Source organism: Scyliorhinus canicula, chromosome 6 (genome assembly GCF_902713615.1).
Source record: "Scyliorhinus canicula chromosome 6, sScyCan1.1, whole genome shotgun sequence".
NCBI classification, from domain to species: domain Eukaryota; kingdom Metazoa; phylum Chordata; class Chondrichthyes; order Carcharhiniformes; family Scyliorhinidae; genus Scyliorhinus; species Scyliorhinus canicula.
The window spans coordinates 19,961,947-19,982,067 of NC_052151.1; positions in this window are offsets into that span (position 1 = coordinate 19,961,947).

Below are 20,121 nucleotides of genomic sequence, written 5' to 3' on the forward strand. Positions count from 1 at the left end.
TGTGTTGGAGATTTTGATTTGATATCTGGGAAACTGAATTGACACAGTGAAACCTTTGTCCATCAGTGAATGCCCATTGTTTATTGAGGTTGTCCCTGGCAGTTCCATCGAAGAGTTTTGTGTGATATCTGTACATGGGGAGCCGTTGATGGCATTTGATGAACATTTACTTTCACATTGCTCTTTTTCATCTCCCACCTCATCCTCAGGTGCCTCTGAACCTGTGGTATACTCTTCAACTTCAGAATACATCACTTACTGCTTCAGCTGCAAACTCCAGTTTTGCAAAAGTGAAAAAGTTGTAACATCTCCGATTTTCTGTCCGTTCAATGAATTAGGTTCAGCTAAGATGTCAAAATCAAGCTCCTGTTCCGCAGATTCATCTCAGAAGTTATGTACACACTCCACACAAAACATTGACATTCCATTTCCCATCAAGCTCTGATTCTATCTTGAGCCAAACTCTCACTATCTAACTGATGTATTGGTTGAGTGGTGTGCATGATGTCTCTGGTGCTCCCTCTAGTGTCTAGCTATTCTATAAAACTATAAAAACAATAAAACTATTCTATAAACTATTCTGTAGTCAATAAATAGGAGTCTGACATCGGTGTATTTGGTATCTAGATTTTTCAGTGCTGAGTGCAGGGCCAGGGAGATGGTGTCTGCTTTGGACCTGTTGCAGCGGTAGATGAACTGCAGTGGATCAAGGCAATTTGGAGGCGAGAGTTGATTTGTGCCATGACTAACTTTTCGAAGCACTTCATACCAGGGTAGCATGGTAGCACAGTGGTTAGCACTGTGGCTTCACAGCACCAGGGTCCCAGGTTCAATTCCTGGCTGGGACACTGTCCGTGCAGAGTCTGCACGTTCTCCCCGTGTCTGCGTGCTGTTAGGTAATTTCGACATTCTGAATTCGCCCTCTGAAATGAAAAATGAATGAAAATCGCTTATTGTCACGAGTAGGCTTCAATGAAGTTACTGTGAAAAGCCCCTAGTCGCCACATTCCGGCGCCTGTCCGGGGAGGCTGGAACGGGAATCGAACCGTGCTGCTGGCCTGCTTGGTCTGCTTTAAAAGCCAGCGATTTAGCCCTGTGTGCTAAACCAGCCCCTGTGTACCTGACCAAGTGCCGAATGTGGTGACCAGGGGCTTTTCACAGTAACTTCATTGCAATGTAAGCCTACTTGTGACAATAAAGATTATCATTATGTTGCACTACTGCTCAGGAAGAGATTCCAGCCTCTCTTGTTTCTAAAATTGTCTTTGGTTATCTCCTGATCTCTGTGAGGGGAAGTTCCCCTGGGATGTGGAACTGAAACATATCGTATCAGGTATGTCCCACCTTTAGCGGGCAGCACGGTGGCACAGTAGTTAGCACTTCTGCCTCATGGCACCGAGGTCCCGGGTTCGATCCCTGGTCTGGGTCACTGTATGTGTGGAGTTTGCACATTGTCCCCGTGGTTGCGTGGGATTCACCCCCACAACCCAAAGGCGTGAGTAGGTGGATTGGCCACGCTAAATTGCCCCACAATTGGAAAAAATGAATTTGGTACTCTAAATGTATTAAAAAAAAGAATGTCCCACCTTTACTCTGCAGTCTGTGCTGACTTCTCTGATCTCAACCTGCTGGCAGCTGGGTCAACATCAGGTAGTTTATTCCTGGTCTGGGAAAGGGAAAAATTAAAACAGTAGTGTTCCTGCTCCTGGTGGAATCCATCGTCCTCTACTCTAAAAACTCCAGGGCCGGGAATCTCCCCGCGGGGCAGGAGGGTCCCGGCGTATTAGAGTGGCGTCAACCACTCTGGCGTCGGGCCTCCCCAAAGGTAAGGAATTCTCCTCACCTTTAGGGGCCAATCCCTCACATTGAGGGGCTAGGCCCACGCCAGAGTGGTTGCCGCTCCGCCGACCAATGCGAACGCGTTTGGCGCCGCGGCAGCCAGGGCCGAAAGGCCTATGGCGGCCGGCGGAAGTCCACGCATGCGCCGGTGCGTCAGCGGCTGCTGATGTCTGTAGCCCTCTAAAATGGACACCAGTCTACGAAATGGAGAACTGCTCAGACTGCAAGGGAAAAGCAGCCATAGTAAGGACACACAGCTTGCAGAAGCATTTAGCATTTTGCACGTACAAAACCGGTTTCAAGGCAGGTGCAGAGACTCAGCCAAAGGTGCAAATAGGAAAGCGATCTGCATAATAATGAGATGATATCGGCCCAGTCCCAGATACAATAGAAACATTTTAAGTATCGATTGATACTTTCTATAGCTACCCAGCCAGAATGGCGCCAGAGAACCCAGGTCAATGACCCCTAGGAACCGCCCCCGCCATCGAGGAACGACTCCAGGATAGGGGAATTCGAATGATATCGATTGGGAAAGACCCAATCGATACCTAGCAGGTGAAAGAGCCCGCCCCAAGGGGCACGGACCTCTAGGACCTATAAAAAGGAGGTCAAGCACATGATTCGGTCTGTTGCTTCCAGACTCCGGCCCAGATCTGTTGCTCCCAGACTCCGGCCCAGATCTGTTGCTTCCAGACTCCGGCCTAGGCTGTTGCATCCTGACTCCGACCCCAGCCTCCAGATCCTGTCTTTCATCACCGGCCGTTGAGCATCAGCCATCTTTCAGTAAGTTCCAAAACAACGATCGCTACGTGACCCAGGCATTGCTTATACTCTTGCCGACTATTAGTGAACAGAAGGTGCAGTCCAGAAAGGAACATAGGCCTTGTCCCCTGACCTTGCTGGTTCCTACTTAGATAAGTATTTAGTCGTTTAATAGTAGAAATAAGTATTAGTCTTTTAGCGTGTGCGTGAGTATTTATTATATCTGTTATAATAAACACTAATTGTTTAGACTTACTGATCGGTGTTTAGACTTATTGCTTTGAACTTGACCTTGATAACTTGTGACGGTGTCTCTGACGGCACCTGGCGACTCCTGAGCATAGATACAGATACAGAGCCAAACCAGTGTTAAGCACATGTCCTTTAAATGGAGGCGTGTTAATCACACTAACAGTAGAACGAGCAACATTTAGTGGCGACATCCAGACGGGACGCGATTAGAAGTGGCATCCCCACTCCGTGAGAACCCCAGAAATTTGAATTAGAAATCTGATTGGAAAAAAGGAAAAAAAATCACAAGTGGTCAAGGTGTTCAAACCAGTAACGATAATTCGGAAGTGTGTTTTGTGCATGCGTACTAACAGGGTTGTAAGGTTAATCTGAGAGCTTTTTGTTGCGACGAACTATCGGGAGTTTTGTAAGCGGAACATAGCGAAAGCCTTACCCGTCTTTTAAAACGTTACCTCAACAACCCCGTTCCAAATTTATGTAAGAAAGAGAAAATGGCCATGCAGGCAATGGAACGCCTCATGAATCCAGAGCAGTTCTTGGTCGCAGCGACCAGCAGTAGCAGAGTAAGTCAGTGTCCCGTGTGGGAGCTGGAACTCCGCAAGTATCTGAAAGGAAAGGGATGGCCCCTTTGGAATGAGTTCTGTATGAATGAGGAGACAGGTCCCGGGAGTATAGGACATACTTGGTGGGAAAACCTCTCTCAAATTCATAAAAAGAATTTAAGTAAATCACGCAAGCCGATGGCAATCGTGTCCTGTTTGGCACAGTTGCGAGGCACTGAGGAGGTCGTTCGGACGCTCCGAGCAGAATTAGAAGAACGCAATTGAATGAGTAAAGTGGATGTCAGGGACATCGAGAAGGAAAACTTAAAACTAAGAGGGAAGCTGGCAGAGAAGGGTAGAGAGGTGGATGATGCCAAGAGGGTACATCAGTCATGTCTAGCCCATCTGAGCAGTTCCCAGACACAATACGAAAAAGCCTATCAAGATGTGCAACGTGCAGTCCTGATAAGAGAGGAATCGGAAAAGCAGGTAGAGGCATTGCAGAGGCAATGCTCTGACCTAAAGGCAGCTTTAAGAGCACTCCATGCTGCCACTACTGAGCAAAGACAGAGCACAGTAGACCATGCAAAATGCAGGAAGCAGATTGCGGAGCTGCAATCTCTGCTTTCAGTGCAGAATGGGTTCCAAAGCACCTTTGGAACGCAGTTAGATGAGGAGAATGCCCCAGACTGCCAGGAACTGAGTGAGACAGCGCAGCGCTATGTTCAAGGAACATGTGCGCCAGCAGCGCAGCAGAAGAGGAAAGCACCCCAACCCCCCACAGATCAGATAGCACCCGTACCTATGAATCCAGTCACCACCCAAAGAAAGGCCGCCACAGACGGCGCACCCAATATCACCTACACCACCCCCTTAACTGTAACCCAACTCAGGGACGCGTGTGAGAAAATAACTCCGTTTCTCCCCACCGCAGACCCCCACCAATTTTTCGCAAATGTTAAACAGCAGGCTACCATGTATGGCCTGGACGAGAGAGAGCAGGTTAAGCTCACGGTTCTGAGCTTAGACCCATCCGTAGTAGCAGCCCTCTCTGACCTACAGAACGTTGGAGGAGGCACACTAGAGGAAATGCACACCTCCATTTTAGATGCAATAGGGTATAACCGAGGAGACCCAGTTGAAGGACTAAATAAATGCAGACAAAAGAGAACAGAGCATCCCACAGCATTTGCAGGAAGGCTGTGGATCCATTTCATGGCAGTTTTCGGCGAATTAAACCGAGCGCATTTGAACCGTGACAACATGGTTAAATGGACGCGCACCATAATCTCCCATGCCACAGATGCAGGACAGAGTGCTTGCAATAGCTATGACCCCTCAGAGGAGGCCCATAACGAGAAATGGGTTCTGAAAAGATTGTCCCGCGCTTGGGAACAATCGGTTCAGGGCAAAATTAAAATAAAGACCCCAGATGAAGCTCAGGCTGCAGCGGACATTCAGGCAGTGAGAGCGCACCAAAACCCCGCATGGGTAAATGAAGGGAAGACCAGCCCCCCACAGAAGGAATGCTACAACTGTGGTCAGTTAGGACATTTTGCTAAGGAATGCAATGCCCCACAGAGATCACAGAGAGGCCAGCAGATAGGCACTCTGAACAGAAATAGAGCGAAGCCTATTCACAGTATAGGAATACAGTCAAGACAGACCAATGTGGGGGCAGCACGGTGGCCTAGTGGTTAGCACAACCGCCTCACGGCGCTGAGGTCCCAGGTTCGATCCCGGCTCTGGGTCACTGTCCGTGTGGAGTTTCCACATTCTCCCCGTGTCTGCGTGGGTTTCGCCCCCACAACCCAAAAATGTGCAAAGTAGGTGGATTGGCCACACTAAATTGCCCCTTAATTAGAAAAAATAATTGGCTAATCTAAATTTAAAAAAAAAAAGACAGACCAATGTGGACGGAACGGACTGACGGTGTTCGGGCTCCCCCACTTGGGTCTGTGACACCCTCTGGGATCAATCTGGGAGACCGGTAGTCACAGCAAAGGTTCGAGGGAAGCCCATAGAGTTACTTTGGGACACAGGAGGGTCCCGCACCACAATTAATTCCACCATTACAGCACAGGCAGACACGTGGCCGACCACATCCACCATTACACTCAGCGGTTTTACAGGTCACTCACAGCAGGGACACATTACAGCACCCGTAGCAATTCAGCTAGGGAACATCTCCACCAGACACCCCGTTGTATTAGTTAATCTACCCCGTACAGCAGAACACATACTGGGTGTAGATTTCATGAATGCCCATAGCCTGTCGTTCGATCCAGTAAACCAGTGTGTCTGGCGAATGGCAAAATCAGACAGAGCACCCACTACTCTCACAGTAGGAGAGTATGCGAATAGGATTAGCGCAGTAGGCGACTTTTGTTTTGACCCGACAACGCTTAGTACGGACAGACAAGTGAGAGTAGTTTTGAATAAACACAGGACAGCATTTGCCAGTCACCGGCACGACTGTGGCAGAATGACTGGACAAGTTCACGTTACCGGACCTGACCCCCGACCACAGAGACAATACCGATTTCCCCTAGAAGCAGAGGGAGAAATCGGAAAAGTAATAGATAGCTTATTGGAGCAAGGTGTACTTAGGACAGTAGCCTCGACCAATAATGCTCCTATTTGGCCAGTGAGAAAGCCCGACGGATCATGGCGTCTGACCATTGATTATCGGGAGCTCAACAAAGTAACCCCAGCAGTAGCCCCCACGGTAGCAACAAGTCCCGAGACCATGCTCAAACAGGGACTCCACTCCAAATATTTCACGGTATTGGACATTAGCAATGGCTTCTGGTCAATCCCATTGGCAAAGGCGTGCCAGTACAAATTTGCTTTCACATTCAAAGGACAGCAGTATACGTGGACATGCCTCCCACAAGGATTCCACAATTCACCCTCCATTTTCCAACGACAGCTGTCAAATGGTTTAGTAAAATTTTCCCGCCCCGAATGTCTGGTACAGTATGTGGACGACCTATTACTGCAGACAGACACAAAGGCAGAGCACATTACGCTTCTGGCCGAGCTCCTGAAACTTTTAACCTCGATCGGATGTAAAGTTAACCCCAGAAAGGCCCAGATATTAGAAAACAAAGTGATGTATTTGGGTACAGTCATCACACACGGCAAACGCGAGATCGAATTCAAAAGGATTGATTCGATTGTCAAATTGCCCCTTCCCCAGAATGTTTCAGCCCTCCGGTCGTTTTTAGGACTGGTTGGTTACTGTCGGAACCATATCGATGGTTTTGCGACAAAGGCAGCCCCACTCTCAGACCTCCTTAAGAAAGGAGCCCCATGGGAATGGCTTCCACAGCATATAGAGGCTGTGGAAGATTTTTAAAAAGCCCTTAGCGCAGCACCCGCGCTACAAGTCCCAGACCAACTCTCCCCCTATGCAATAGAGGTAGCTAGCACAGATCTGACCCTCTCGGCCGTGTTACTCCAGGAACGGCACGAGCAGCTAAGACCAGTGGCTTATGCCTCCAGACTTTTAGACCCCGTAGAGCAAGGATTTTCAGCCTGCGAGAGGCACCTCCTAGCAGTTTTTTGGGCAGTACAGTACTTCGCGTACATTACCGGACTCAATCCCATCACCATTTTGACCGAGGACACCCCCACACAGTTACTTCTAGACGGTCGACTGAAGGACGGTTCAGTTAGCCAGATTAGAGCAGCTAGATGGACGTTACTTTTACAAGGACGGGACATCACAGTTAAACGGACCAGGACACACATTTTTAGCCGACAACCTCCAATATCCAGGACAGCCCCATGAATGCAAAATTGTAGCACCCCTACACAACACAGGACCCTTCATAGCAAAGACACCCCCCAGAAAGATAGGGAATTCAAGCCAGAGCCCCCAGCACACAGACACGTGTGCCCCACTGAAAATATATGTGGACGGTTCATCCACAGTTTTAGATGGAGAACGCATCACTGGATGCGGAATCTATGTCGAGGACGCGCAGGGTCGCGCATTGCACTGAGTGCTGAGCTTGTGGCATTTGAGTGCTACAGTGAGAGTTTGGTGACTGAGGGAGTATAAGGGTTATTTAAAGTCTAGTATTTCTTTTATTTAGTTAATTAACTTAAAAGTTGCTGTTTGGTCTATAAGAAGGTGAATTTTGAATCAGCTTTAAACAAGGTTCTACTTGGACTTACTTGCAGCTGGAGCTTGTTAATTAGTTAATTGCATTAGGCCAGTTTTTAGAAGCTAGAGTCACAGTATAAATAGGGGCTAGATACAGTGCAGACTTTGTTTGCACTGAGTGCTGAGCTTGTGGCATTTGAGTGCTACAGTGAGAGTTTGGTGACTGAGGGAGTGCTGAGCTTGTGGCATTTGAGTGCTACAGTGAGAGTTTGGTGACTGAGGGAGTGCTGAGCTTGTGGCATTTGAGTGCTACAGTGAGAGTTTGGTGACTGAGGGAGTTAGGTGAGGAGGGAGTAAGGTACTCCTTTCATTTAATTTCCGATATTTATCAAAGAGCGTGAAGGGAACCAGGAGTTTAGAGTACAGCTGACTGGGAGCAGAGTCGGAGGGCGGAGGTCCAGTTGGTCCACAGGGCAGCTAATTCTGTAAAGTAAGAGGGGATGGAGGCTAGGGCAGTTGCATGCTCCTCCTGTAGGATGTGGGTGGTGAGGGATACCACTGGTGTCCCCGCTGACTATACCTGCGGGAAGTGCACCCAACTCCAGCTCCTCAGAGACCGTGTTAAGGTACTGGAGCTGGAGCTGGATGAACTTCGGATCATCCGGGAGGCAGAGGGGGTCATAGAGAAGAGTTACAGGGAGGTAGCCACACCAAAGGTACTGGACAAGAGTAGCTGGGTTACAGTCAGGGGAAAGAAAACTAACAGGCAGACAGTGCAGGGATCGCTCGTGGCCATTCCCCTTCAAAACAAGTATACCGTTTTGGATGCTGTTGGGGGGGATGACCTACCGGGGGAAGGCCCCAGCGGCCAGGTCTCTGGCACTGAGTCTGGCTCTGGGGCTCAGAAGGGAAGGGGGGAGCATAGAAAAGCAATAGTAATAGGAGATTCAATGGTTAGGGGAATAGATAGGAGATTCTGTGGTCGCGAGCGAGACTCCCGAAAGGTATGTTGCCTCCCGGGTGCCAGGGCCAGGGATGTCTCTGATCGTGTCTTCAGGATCCTGAAGGGGGAGGGTGAGCAGCCAGAAGTCGTGGTGCACATTGGTACCAACGATGTAGGTAGGAAAAAGGGTATGGAGGTAATAAACAAGTTTAGGGAGTTAGGCTGGAAGTTAAGGGCCAGGACAGACAGAGTTGTCATCTCTGGTTTGTTGCCGGTGCCACGTGATAGCGAGGCTAGGAATAGGGAGAGAGTGCAGTTGAACACGTGGCTGCAGGAATGGTGTAGGAGGGAGGGCTTCAGGTATTTGGATAATTGGAGCGCATTCTGGGGAAGGTGGGACCTGTACAAGCAGGACGGGTTGCATCTGAACCAGAGGGGCACCAATATCCTGGGGGGGAGGTTTTCTAGTACTCTTCGGGAGGGTTTAAACTAATTTGGCAGGGGAATGGGAACCAGATCTGTAGTCCAGCAACTAAGGTAGACGATAGTCAGGACGCCAAAGCACGTAGTGATGCAGTGGGGAAGGTAACAATGACAAAGGAGAGTACTTGCAGGCAAGGAGATGGGTTGAAGTGTGTATACTTTAATGCAAGAAGCATCAGGAATAAGGTGGGTGAACTTAATGCATGGATCGGTACTTGGGACTACGATGTGGTGGCCATCACGGAAACTTGGATAGAAGAGGGGCAGAAATGGTTGTTGGAGGTCCCTGGTTATAGATGTTTCAACAAGATTAGGGAGGATGGTAAAAGAGGTGGGGGGGTGGCATTGTTAATTAGAGATAGTATAACAGCTGCAGAAAGACAGTTCGAGGGGGATCTGCCTACTGAGGTAATATGGGTTGAAGTTAGAAATAGGAAAGGAGCAGTCACCTTGTTGGGAGTGTTCTATAGGCCCCCCAATAGCAGCAGAGATGTGGAGGAACAGATTGGGAAACAGATTCTGGAAAGGTGCAGAAGTCACAGGGTAGTAGTCATGGGCGACTTCAACTTCCCAAACATTGAGTGGAAACTCTTTAGATCAAATAGTTTGGATGGGGTAGTGTTTGTGCAGTGTGTCCAGGAAGCTTTTCTAACACAGTATGTAGATTGTCCGACCAGAGGGGAGGCCATATTGGATTTAGTACTTGGTAATGAACCAGGGCAGGTGATAGATTTGTTAGTGGGGGAGCATTTTGGAGGTAGTGACCACAATTCTGTGACTTTCACTTTAGTAATGGAGAGGGATAGGTGCGAGCAACAGGGCAAGGTTTATAATTGGGGGAAGGGTAAATACAATGCTGTCAGACAAGAATTGAAGTGCCGAAGTTGGGAACATAGGCTGTCAGGGAAGGACACAAGTGAAATGTGGAACTTGTTCAAGGATCAGGTACTGCGTGTCTTTGATATGTATGTCCCTGTCAGGCAGGGAAGAGATGGTCGAGTGAGGGAACCATGGTTGACAAGAGAGGTTGAATGTCTTGTTAAGAGGAAGAAGGAGACTTATGTAAGGCTGAAGAAACAAGGTTCAGACAGGGCGCTGGAGGGATACAAGATAGCCAGGAGGGAACTGAAGAAAGGGATTAGGAGAGCTAAGAGAGGGCATGAAAAATCTTTGGCGGGTAGGATCAAGGAAAACCCCAAGGCCTTTTACACATACGTGAGAAATATGAGAATGACTAGAGTGAGAGTAGGTCCGATTAAGGACAGTAGCGGGAGATTGTGTATTGAGTCTGAAGAGATAGGAGAGGTCTTGAACAAGTATTTTTCTTCAGTATTTACAAATGAGAGGGGCCATATTGTTGGAGAGGACAGCGTGAAGCAGACTGATAAGCTTGAGGAGATACTTGTCAGGAAGGAAGATGTGTTGCGCGTTTTGAAAAACTTGAGGATAGACAAGTCCCCCGGGCCTGACGGGATATATCCAAGGATTCTATGGGAAGCAAGAAATGAAATTGCAGAGCCGTTGGCAATGATCTTTTCGTCCTCGCTGTCAACAGGGGTGGTACCAGAGGATTGGAGAGTGGCGAATGTCGTGCCCCTGTTCAAAAAAGGGAATAGGGATAACCCTGGGAATTACAGGCCAGTTAGTCTTACTTCGGTGGTAGGCAAAGTAATGGAAAGGGTACTGAGGGATAGGATTTCTGAGCATCTGGAAAGGCATTGCTTGATTAGGGATAGTCAGCACGGATTTGTGAGGGGTAGGTCTTGCCTTACAAGTCTTATTGAATTCTTTGAGGAGGTGACCAAGCATGTGGATGAAGGTAAAGCAGTGGATGTAGTGTACATGGATTTTAGTAAGGCATTTGATAAGGTTCCCCATGGTAGGCTTATGCAGAAAGTAAGGAGGCATGGGATAGTGGGAAATTTGGCCAGTTGGATAACAAACTGGCTAACCGATAGAAGACAGAGAGTTGTGGTGGATGGCAAATATTCAGCCTGGAGCCCAGTTATCAGTGGCGTACCGCAGGGATCAGTTCTGGGTCCTCTGCTGTTTGTGATTTTCATTAACGACTTGGATGAGGGAGTTGAAGGGTGGGTCAGTAAATTTGCAGATGATACGAAGATTGGTGGAGTTGTGGATAGTGAGGAGGGCTGTTGTCGGCTTCAAAGAGACATAGATAGAATGCAGAGCTGGGCTGAGAAGTGGCAGATGGAGTTTAACCCTGACAAGTGTGAGGTTGTCCATTTTGGAAGGACAAATCTGAATGCGGAATACAGGGTTAATGGTAGGGTTCTTGGCAATGTGGAGGAGCAGAGAGATCTTGGGGTCTATGTTCATTGTTCTTTGAAAGTTGCCACTCAAGTGGATAGAGCTGTGAAGAAGGCCTATGGTGTGCTAGCGTTCATTAGCAGAGGGATTGAATTTAAGAGCCGTGAGGTGATGATGCAGCTGTACAAAACCTTGGTCAGGCCACATTTGGAGTACTGTGTGCAGTTCTGGTCACCTCATTTTAGGAAGGATGTGGAAGCTTTGGAAAAGGTGCAGAGGAGATTTACCAGGATGTTGCCTGGAATGGAGAGTAGGTCATACGAGGAAAGATTGAGGGTGCTGGGCCTTTTCTTATTGGAACGGAGAAGGATGAGGGGCGACTTGATAGAGGTTTATAAGATGATCAGGGGAATAGATAGAGTAGATAGTCAGAGACTTTTTCCCCGGGTGGAACACACCATTACAAGGGGACATAAATTTAAGATAAATGGTGGAAGATATAGAGGGGATGTCAGAGGTAGGTTCTTTACCCAGAGAGTAGTGGGGGCATGGAATGCACTGCCTGTGGTAGTAGTTGAGTCGGAAAATTTATGGACCTTCAAACGGCTATTGGATAGGTACTTGGATTAGGGTAGAATAAGGGAGTGTAGGTTAACTTCTTAAGGGCAGCACGGTAGCATTGTGGATAGCACAATTGCTTCACAGCTCCAGGGTCCCAAGTTCGATTTCGACTTGGGTCACTGTCTGTGTGGAGTCTGCACATCCTCCCCGTGACTGCGTGGGTTTCCTCCGGGTACTCCGGTTTCCTCCCACAGTCCAAAGATGTGCAGGTTGGGTGGATTGGCCATGACAAATTGTCCAAAATTCTATGATTAACCTAGGACAAAAGTTCGGCGCAACATCGTGGGCCGAAGGGCCTGTTCTGTGCTGTATTTCTCTATTAGAAGAAATCTCTTTTAAATTACCAGGACACTTAGGCGCGCAGGCAGCAGAGCTCGCGGCCATTGCATACATAGTGGACCACCCAGATTCGTTTCCCAGCCCGGCAGACATATATTCGGACAGTTTGTATGTCTGTAACAGTTTAACAGATTTTCTACCCCTGTGGAGGACACGAGGTTTTGTCTCCGCAGACGGGAAGCCCCTTCCATCAGCCCCATTACTCCGCCATATCTTAGACAAGGCAAAGGATAGGACGTATGGCATAATCAAAGTTAGAAGTCACCAAAGGTCATCCCCCCCGGAAATGTAAAAGCCGACGCACTGGCGAAAGCAGGTTCCAGGCGAGGACACTTTTGGACACCCCCAGCTAGCGCACCAGCTAGCGCCCCTGTGAGTGCAGTTCAGGTCTCACAGACGGAAATTAAAGATTTAGTTGAGGCACAGAAACAGGATAGAGATCTCAGGGAGATTTTTAAAGGAAAGTTTGTGCACCAACACGATAAGTTCAGACACGCTTTGACCACACATGAGGGTGTGATCATTAAGGATAAACTTTATGTGGTTCCGGAACAGGATAGGAATCAGATGATTGCCTTGTTCCATGACAGTCATGGACACCAAGGGATCGACCCGACCACAAGGCACCTCAGGCAACTCTGTTGGTGGCCAAATTTAAGAAACGATGTGACCCATTACATCGAGAATTGCCTAATTTGTGCACAAAATAACCCGGAGAGGTACTCGAAAAAGGCACAACTTAGACATACTCGACCAGTTAATGGCCCCTGGACTAACCTCCAGATCGATTTTATAGGGCCATTGCCCCCTTGTAGGAATGCCTATGAATATGTTCTGGTCGTTATAGACACCTTTACCAAATGGGTAGAGGCATTCCCCTCACGAACGAATACAGCTAAGACAGCTGCAAAGATCCTGACCCACCACATCTTCACGAGATGGGGTCTCCCGAGAAGTATTGAGTCAGATCAGGGATCTCACTTCACAGGACGGGTCATGCAGAACGTCCTGACAAAATTTGGCATTAAGCAAAAGTTCCACATTGCGTATCACCCCCCAGTCAAGCGGGATAGTTGAACGCATGAATCGGACCCTAAAATCGACCCTTAGAAAAATGGTTCAGGAGAACAATTCAACATGGGATTCAGTACTCCCATTTGCACTAATGTACATCCGCAACACGGTTTCATCATCCACAGGATTCACCGCACACACACTCATGACCGGACGCCCTATGAAAGGTACAGAATTCCTTTTAGGACTGGACATGACTAGCCCCGAAGTGACGGCCCTCACACATGAGAAGGCAGTCAAAGACCTAGTTGAGACTGTGAGGTCTGCACAGTTAGCAGCCGCAGTAAAATTGGGTAAAAGACGAAAACAAAGCACAGCTTGTTTTAATAAGTACGTACACCCCACAGAATTTCAGGTTGGACAACAGGTAATGTTATCTGTTTATAACCCCAGCAGCTTTTTGGCACCTAAATTTTCCGGCCCGTATTCAATTTCGGACAAAATTAGCCCCTCCGTTTACAGAATAAAATACCCCAACGGTAAGACGGCGTGGTTTCATATTAACCAACTGAAGGCATATGGAACACAGTCTAACCACGCACACCATGTCCTGCTAGACGCAGCAGAACATCTCACCCCGCCCACTAGAGACACATTTCCACCATCCCCCCCACAGACCAGTTCTTCATCGGACTCGCCCACGACTCCGCCCACTGACTTCAGACCACGCCCCGAAACACCCACAAGCTGCCACAGCAGAGACAGCGACACTGACTCTAACAATGAGGACAGCCACAGCACCCCACCCTACAGCCCCCACTTCAGCGACTACGACCCCGACTCCAGTGACCCCATGGAGGTCACCTACGTTAAATACCCAGACCCACCACCCGACCCTGTCGACACCGACAATGCCCCTTCAAACTTAGATACCACACTTTGGCACAGGGACAATTCATGGAGACTTGTCCGCAATGATGAGAGTGACCCCCGGTCACATAACGCACAGATTGCATGCCTGATCCACACAAGAGTGTGGGATCCGGGAGAAGTGAAAGACGTAATGTCTGTCTCCCGATACGGCAACCCCTTTGTGACCCTGTTCACAGAGAAAGAGGAGAAGTGAGGTGTCCAGATGATGTAAAAGAGGAACCGCTTGAGGGAAGCGATATCCTTTCTGATGGAACCTGCACGTATGTTTTGTTTGTTTGTGTTTGTTTGTTTGCTTGTTGATATGTTAAGGGTTTGATTGGAGATCAGGTCACTTTGTTGTTTGTTAAAGGTTTGATTGGAGGTTGGCCATCTTCTTTTCAGCTGAAAAGCTTGTGACCGCCTCGCACGCACGTTAGCTTGTCTGCAGAAACTTCTGAGAACTTCTGTTAGGTATCCTCTGGTGAACCGACAAAGTTCATGACTTGTAGTCTGTTTTCAGATGTTGGAGCATCTTGGTTCCCCCCTTGTTTTTCAGGTGCCCCTCTATTCTGTGAATAGAGGCTGCAATCCCACGATGAATACATTCCTACCCGTTCATCTCAGGTCGCTCAGGCAGTGGAGAAACGGCATTGAGTATCCGCCCTGTCTGAGAACCCCTTTGGTCAGCCAAGCTCGGGTACGGCACAGGACGCCTTACCCGGGGATCCCATTCAAATCTTACCCGTAGCGGCCCATACGCAACTCATTCGACCTTTTCGTTCCAAACTTTGTTTCATTTTTCTTTAGGTAGCCCTTCGGCAGCCATCCCACATGCTATTTACATCCAGGAACATTCGGATGGTAAATCGCAAAGCCTGCGAGACGGCTCGCAGAGGTAAAGTTGTTAGGTGTATATCTGCTCCTAAATTCGCATTTGAAAAAAAAATGAGGGGAGTCACAGGGTGTGACTTGGCCAGTCATTTAAGGGTCAATTGGAATGAGAGGACAGATACACTAACAGTACAGATATTAAACTGTGTATTGACAGATGCTGTGCTTGATCCCATAGCTTTCAAAAAGTCGAAGGAGGGTTCACGGCAAGGATCGGCCATACAGAGGAAGAGAAGGAAGAGAACAAAGAAGACCATGATGGAAGCTTACCTATTACTATTAAATGTTGTATTTCTGCATGTAGAAGCAAATCATGTTTCCCCCACGACCCCCGCCGTTAATGTTTCCCACACACCGACTTCTCCGTGCTCAGCGATGATCAGCGAGGTTCAGACCTGGTGCACCAAATTCATGACCTGGTACTCGATGTCGTATATAATTGAATCACTGTTGGTGATTGCAATTCTCTGCATCATAGTGCAGACCCTCAGGTTGAGGAAATGGAAAAGGAGAGCCTCCCGTTCCTGCCCCTCAACCATTTACGGAGTTCAATCCCCTATTTTCGGTTTTCACCAATCCCCCCAACTCCTTGATGCATAGGAAATGTATTGATAGCGATATGTAAATAAAAATGAGACACTGATGTATTATATGGTTCTGAACTCGACTGCCAAATCAGAAAGCGACATGTACATAGAACATAGAACAGTACAGCACAGAACAGGCCCTTCGGCCCTCAATGTTGTGCCGAGCCATGATCACCCTACTCAAACCCACGTATCCACCCTATACCCGTAACCCAACAACCCCCCCTTAACCTTACTTTTATTAGGACACTACGGGCAATTTAGCATGGCCAATCCACCTAACCCGCACATCTTTGGACTGTGGGAGGAAACCGGAGCACCCGGAGGAAACCCACGCACACAGGGGGAGGACGTGCAGACTCCACACAGACAGTGACCCAGCCGGGAATCGAACCTGGGACCCTGGAGCTGTGAAGCCTTTATGCTAACCACCATGCTACCCTGCTGCCCCTGTAATGTGGTGTGAATGGATAAAACTTTAGAATGTGATGAAATGTTTAAAGTAAGATGATAGTAGGAATTGTGATAGGTAGAGGTTCCGGAATATTGGTAATGCATGTCCCCTTTGACATAGCGGCAAGTAGAAAATGTGAGTTAAAATTTCTTACCATAGTTAAGGACAGGATAGACGCCCAGGAACTTGCTGAGGTCAGGGAACCCAAAGAGGAAATCGAAGTAACATAGAAGAACCATACATAGGTGATCCTTCACAATTTCTCGTGAGGATCACAAGGAGGGAATGTAGCCCTCTAAAATGGACACCAGTCTACGAAATGGAGAACTGCTCAGACTGCAGGGAAAAACAGCCATAGTAAGGACACACAGCTTGCAGAAGCATTTAGCATTTTGCACGTACAAAACCGGTTTCAAGGCAGGTGCAGAGACTCAGCCAAAGGTGCAAATAGGAAAGCGATCTGCATACTAATGAGATGATACCAGCCCAGTCCCAGATACAATAGAAACATTTTAAGTATCGATTGATACTTTCTATAGCTACCCAGCCAGAATGGCGCCAGAGAACCCAGGTCAATGACCCCTAGGAACCGCCCCCGCCATCGAGGAACGACTCCAGGATAGGGGAATTCGAATGATATCGATTGGGAAAGACCCAATCGATACCTAGCAGGTGAAAGAGCCCACCCCAAGGGGCACGGACCTCTAGGACCTATAAAAAGGAGGTCAAGCACATGATTAGATCTGTTGCTTCCAGACTCCGGCCCAGATCTGTTGCTTTGAGACTCCGGCCCAGATCTGTTGCTTCCAGACTCCGGCCTAGGCTGTTGCATCCTGACTCCGACCCCAACCTCCAGATCCTGTCTTTCATCACCGGCCGTTGAGCATCAGCCATCTTTCAGTAAGTTCCAAAACAACGATCGCTACGTAACCCAGGCATTGCTTATACTCTTGCTGACTAGAAAGTCCAGAAAGGAACAAAGGCCTTGTCCCCTGACCTTGCTGGTTCCTACTTAGATAAGTATTTAGTCGTTTAATAGTAGAAATAAGTATTAGTCTTTTAGCGTGTGCATGAGTATTTATTATATCTGTTATAATAAACACTAATTGTTTAGACTTACTGATTGGTGTTTAGACTTATTGCTTTGAACTTGACCTTGATAACTTGTGACGGTGTCTCTGACGGCACCTGGCGACTCCTGAGCATAGATACAGATACAGAGCCAAACCAGTGTTAAGCACATGTCCTTTAAATGGAGGAATGTAAATCACACTAACAGTAGAACGAGCAACACGTCATACCGGCGCATGCGCAGGGGAGGGGGTCTCTTCCGCACCCGCCATTGTGAAGGCCATGGCGGGGTGGAAGAAAAAGAGTGCCCCCATGGCACAGGCCCGCCCGCCGATCGGTGGGCCCCGATCGCGAGCCAGGCCACTGTGGGGGCACACCCCAGGGTCAGATCGCCCCGCGCCCTCCCAGGATCCCAGAGCCCGCCCGCGCCGCCAATCCCGCCGGCACCAGAGGTATTTTGATTCCCGCCAGCAGGATTGGCCTGTCACCGGCGGGACTTCGGTCCATCGCGGGCCGGAGAATCGCCGCGGGGGGGCCCGCCGACCGGTGCGGCGCGATTCCCGCCCCTGCTGATTCCCGGGTGGCGGAGAATTCGGGCCACGGCGGGGGAGGCATTGACGCCGGCGCTGGGCGATTATCCGATCCCCCGGGGGGGTAGCAGAATTCCGCCCCAGAGGTGGGTTTTAATGACGACAGGATTGGGACCAACTGTGCCAGTATCTCAGTCAACAAAGAACATTACAGCCCACCAATCCCTGCTCCGATTCAGATTCCTTATTTACACCTACTACATTTTGCCCAAACAATCCGTATCCCTCCATTCCCGCCTGTTCATGTGTCTGTCAAGATACATCTTAAACATTGTTGTTGTGCCTACCTCCATCACCTCCACTGGCAATGCATTCCAGGCACCCACCACCCCGATTTGTGTCAGCTCCTGCAGAACCCTACACCCCCTAACCCCACAATGTAGGTACAGGGTGTGTGTGTGCGCAGGAATAAGGTTTGTTAGAGGTGAAAATATTCACACGTAGGCCTGTTTGAGTAAGTAAAGAAGCAGTTTAGTATTTCAGATCTGGGAGAAAGATTTGGAGACTTTCTCTTTCTCACTTGAGCTAAGGTTCGCAATGGGTTAATATACAGATTCAAGGGGTGGAATTAGTTGTATTTTCATTTACATACAATCAATCAACTATATCCACGTCACAATTCATTACATTGAGTCAATCAATTTTCTTAGCATCCCAGTTATCACATATATGGTTAAAGTGGGTCAAGGTACATCTTAAATATTGCTATTGTGCCTGCCTCTACCACCTCCACTGGCAACGCGCCTTACCCGCCCCTAACCATGCAAAAGTCACTCAAGACTAACATAAGGATATGTCCTGTCTGCAGCTGGGGCCCTTGAGCTTATTAAGGATACATTGCATTCCTTGTTCTGTGAAGCTGTTATCAGAAGCTGTTAAGATACTCCCTATACATAACCACGCCTGGTTCTCATGAGGTAGTTTACAGGGTTTGTCACTTATTGTTCAGGAATGTGGCTGGTTCAGCCATTTTGTGTCCTTTCTGATATTAACAATCATTGTGTATACACTATCTATTTCTACAAATTGCCTCTGCTAAACAGGCATCTAAGCCAATGAGTACTTTTGTCTCAGCAGAACTATTCAAAAGTAATATAGGAGCACAAATGTAGTTACAGAGCCACCTCTAATTTATATCATAGTCCAGTATCAGAAAATGTCCCCCAACAGGTTGAAAGAGAAACTTATTGACTCGCTGTCGCTCCATTCCAGGCCAAACCCCATGTTAGCTTCACCAGCAGAGGTAGGCAGGGTCCCCTTGAACATTTAAATGCTGGGGTCCGGGGACATCTATTGGAGCCTGATGCTGGTTTAACTGCCGACAGTGACAACGAGGCAGTGACACCTTGTGAGATCAATAGGGGCAAACCTCCCAGAAGTTACATTGTGGCTGGGAGAAGGCCGGATTTTTACATCTTTTTAATGTGAAAGGCACCTGGTGGGCAAAGAGGGCAGAACAGATAGTCCAACCCCTCTCGACTGTCTGTCCATTCAGGGTCCCCGGTCTATTCGAGTGTCACACAAGGACAACATCGAAACACTGGACCATCCTTTGGTACAGAATTCTCTTCACCTTACCAGATAATTTCTCTGCAATTTTCCCGATGCCAGGGATCATTCCCTGCGCTCTCTGGTGGTGTCCTCATGCTGTGTGGAATCACACTCACACCCACCAGCCACCTCATTCCTGTTAGATTCTGGTTTGATAACAAGCTGTGTAACTAATCCCGGGAATAAAGAGTCAGGGAGAATTACAGGTACTTTTTGATATCATGTTAGAAAATGAAGTCAGTTAAATTCAGGGATTTAATTTGTCCAGGTGCATGTTTTTCTTCATCTCCCATGAGTTCAACATCAAAAGGTGCAAAGCACCATGTAAATGTTACTGTGACGAGAGGCCAAGAGATGGTGTGGGGCTCTGTCAATGCAAAGTAATCAAATCAGCTGAGTGCCTCACTCAAAAACAAGGTCATTGGAAATGTCGGTAAGATCTGGACCACCCAATGACCACTGAAGTAAAGCTGCCTCCAAAGGCAGATCTGAAACCCCATTTCCATTGTCCATCGAGACATTTACAAAGACCACATTTCAGAGCAATAGGTGGAGCTGACTTTTACATTTTAATTTGTTCTATTGCTCTTCAATCCTGTAGAAAAATGAAGCTGTAAAAAACTTTAATCAGGAACACATTTGATTGAGTCATTGCAGATTGTGATCACATGGTATTTATTATTGCTTCTTGGGATGTGGGAGTTGTTGACAAGGTTGATATTTATTACCCTATCCTTGGTGTCCCAGGTAAAGTCGCCATAGTCCCAGATGACCATAGGCTGCTTTCCCCTTTGAGGGGGAGAGCTGACTGCTGGTAGTTTAACCTGAGGGTCACTGCACCTCAGACAAGGGCTGAGGTGGTGAAGTGGGACCTTTATGAATAAC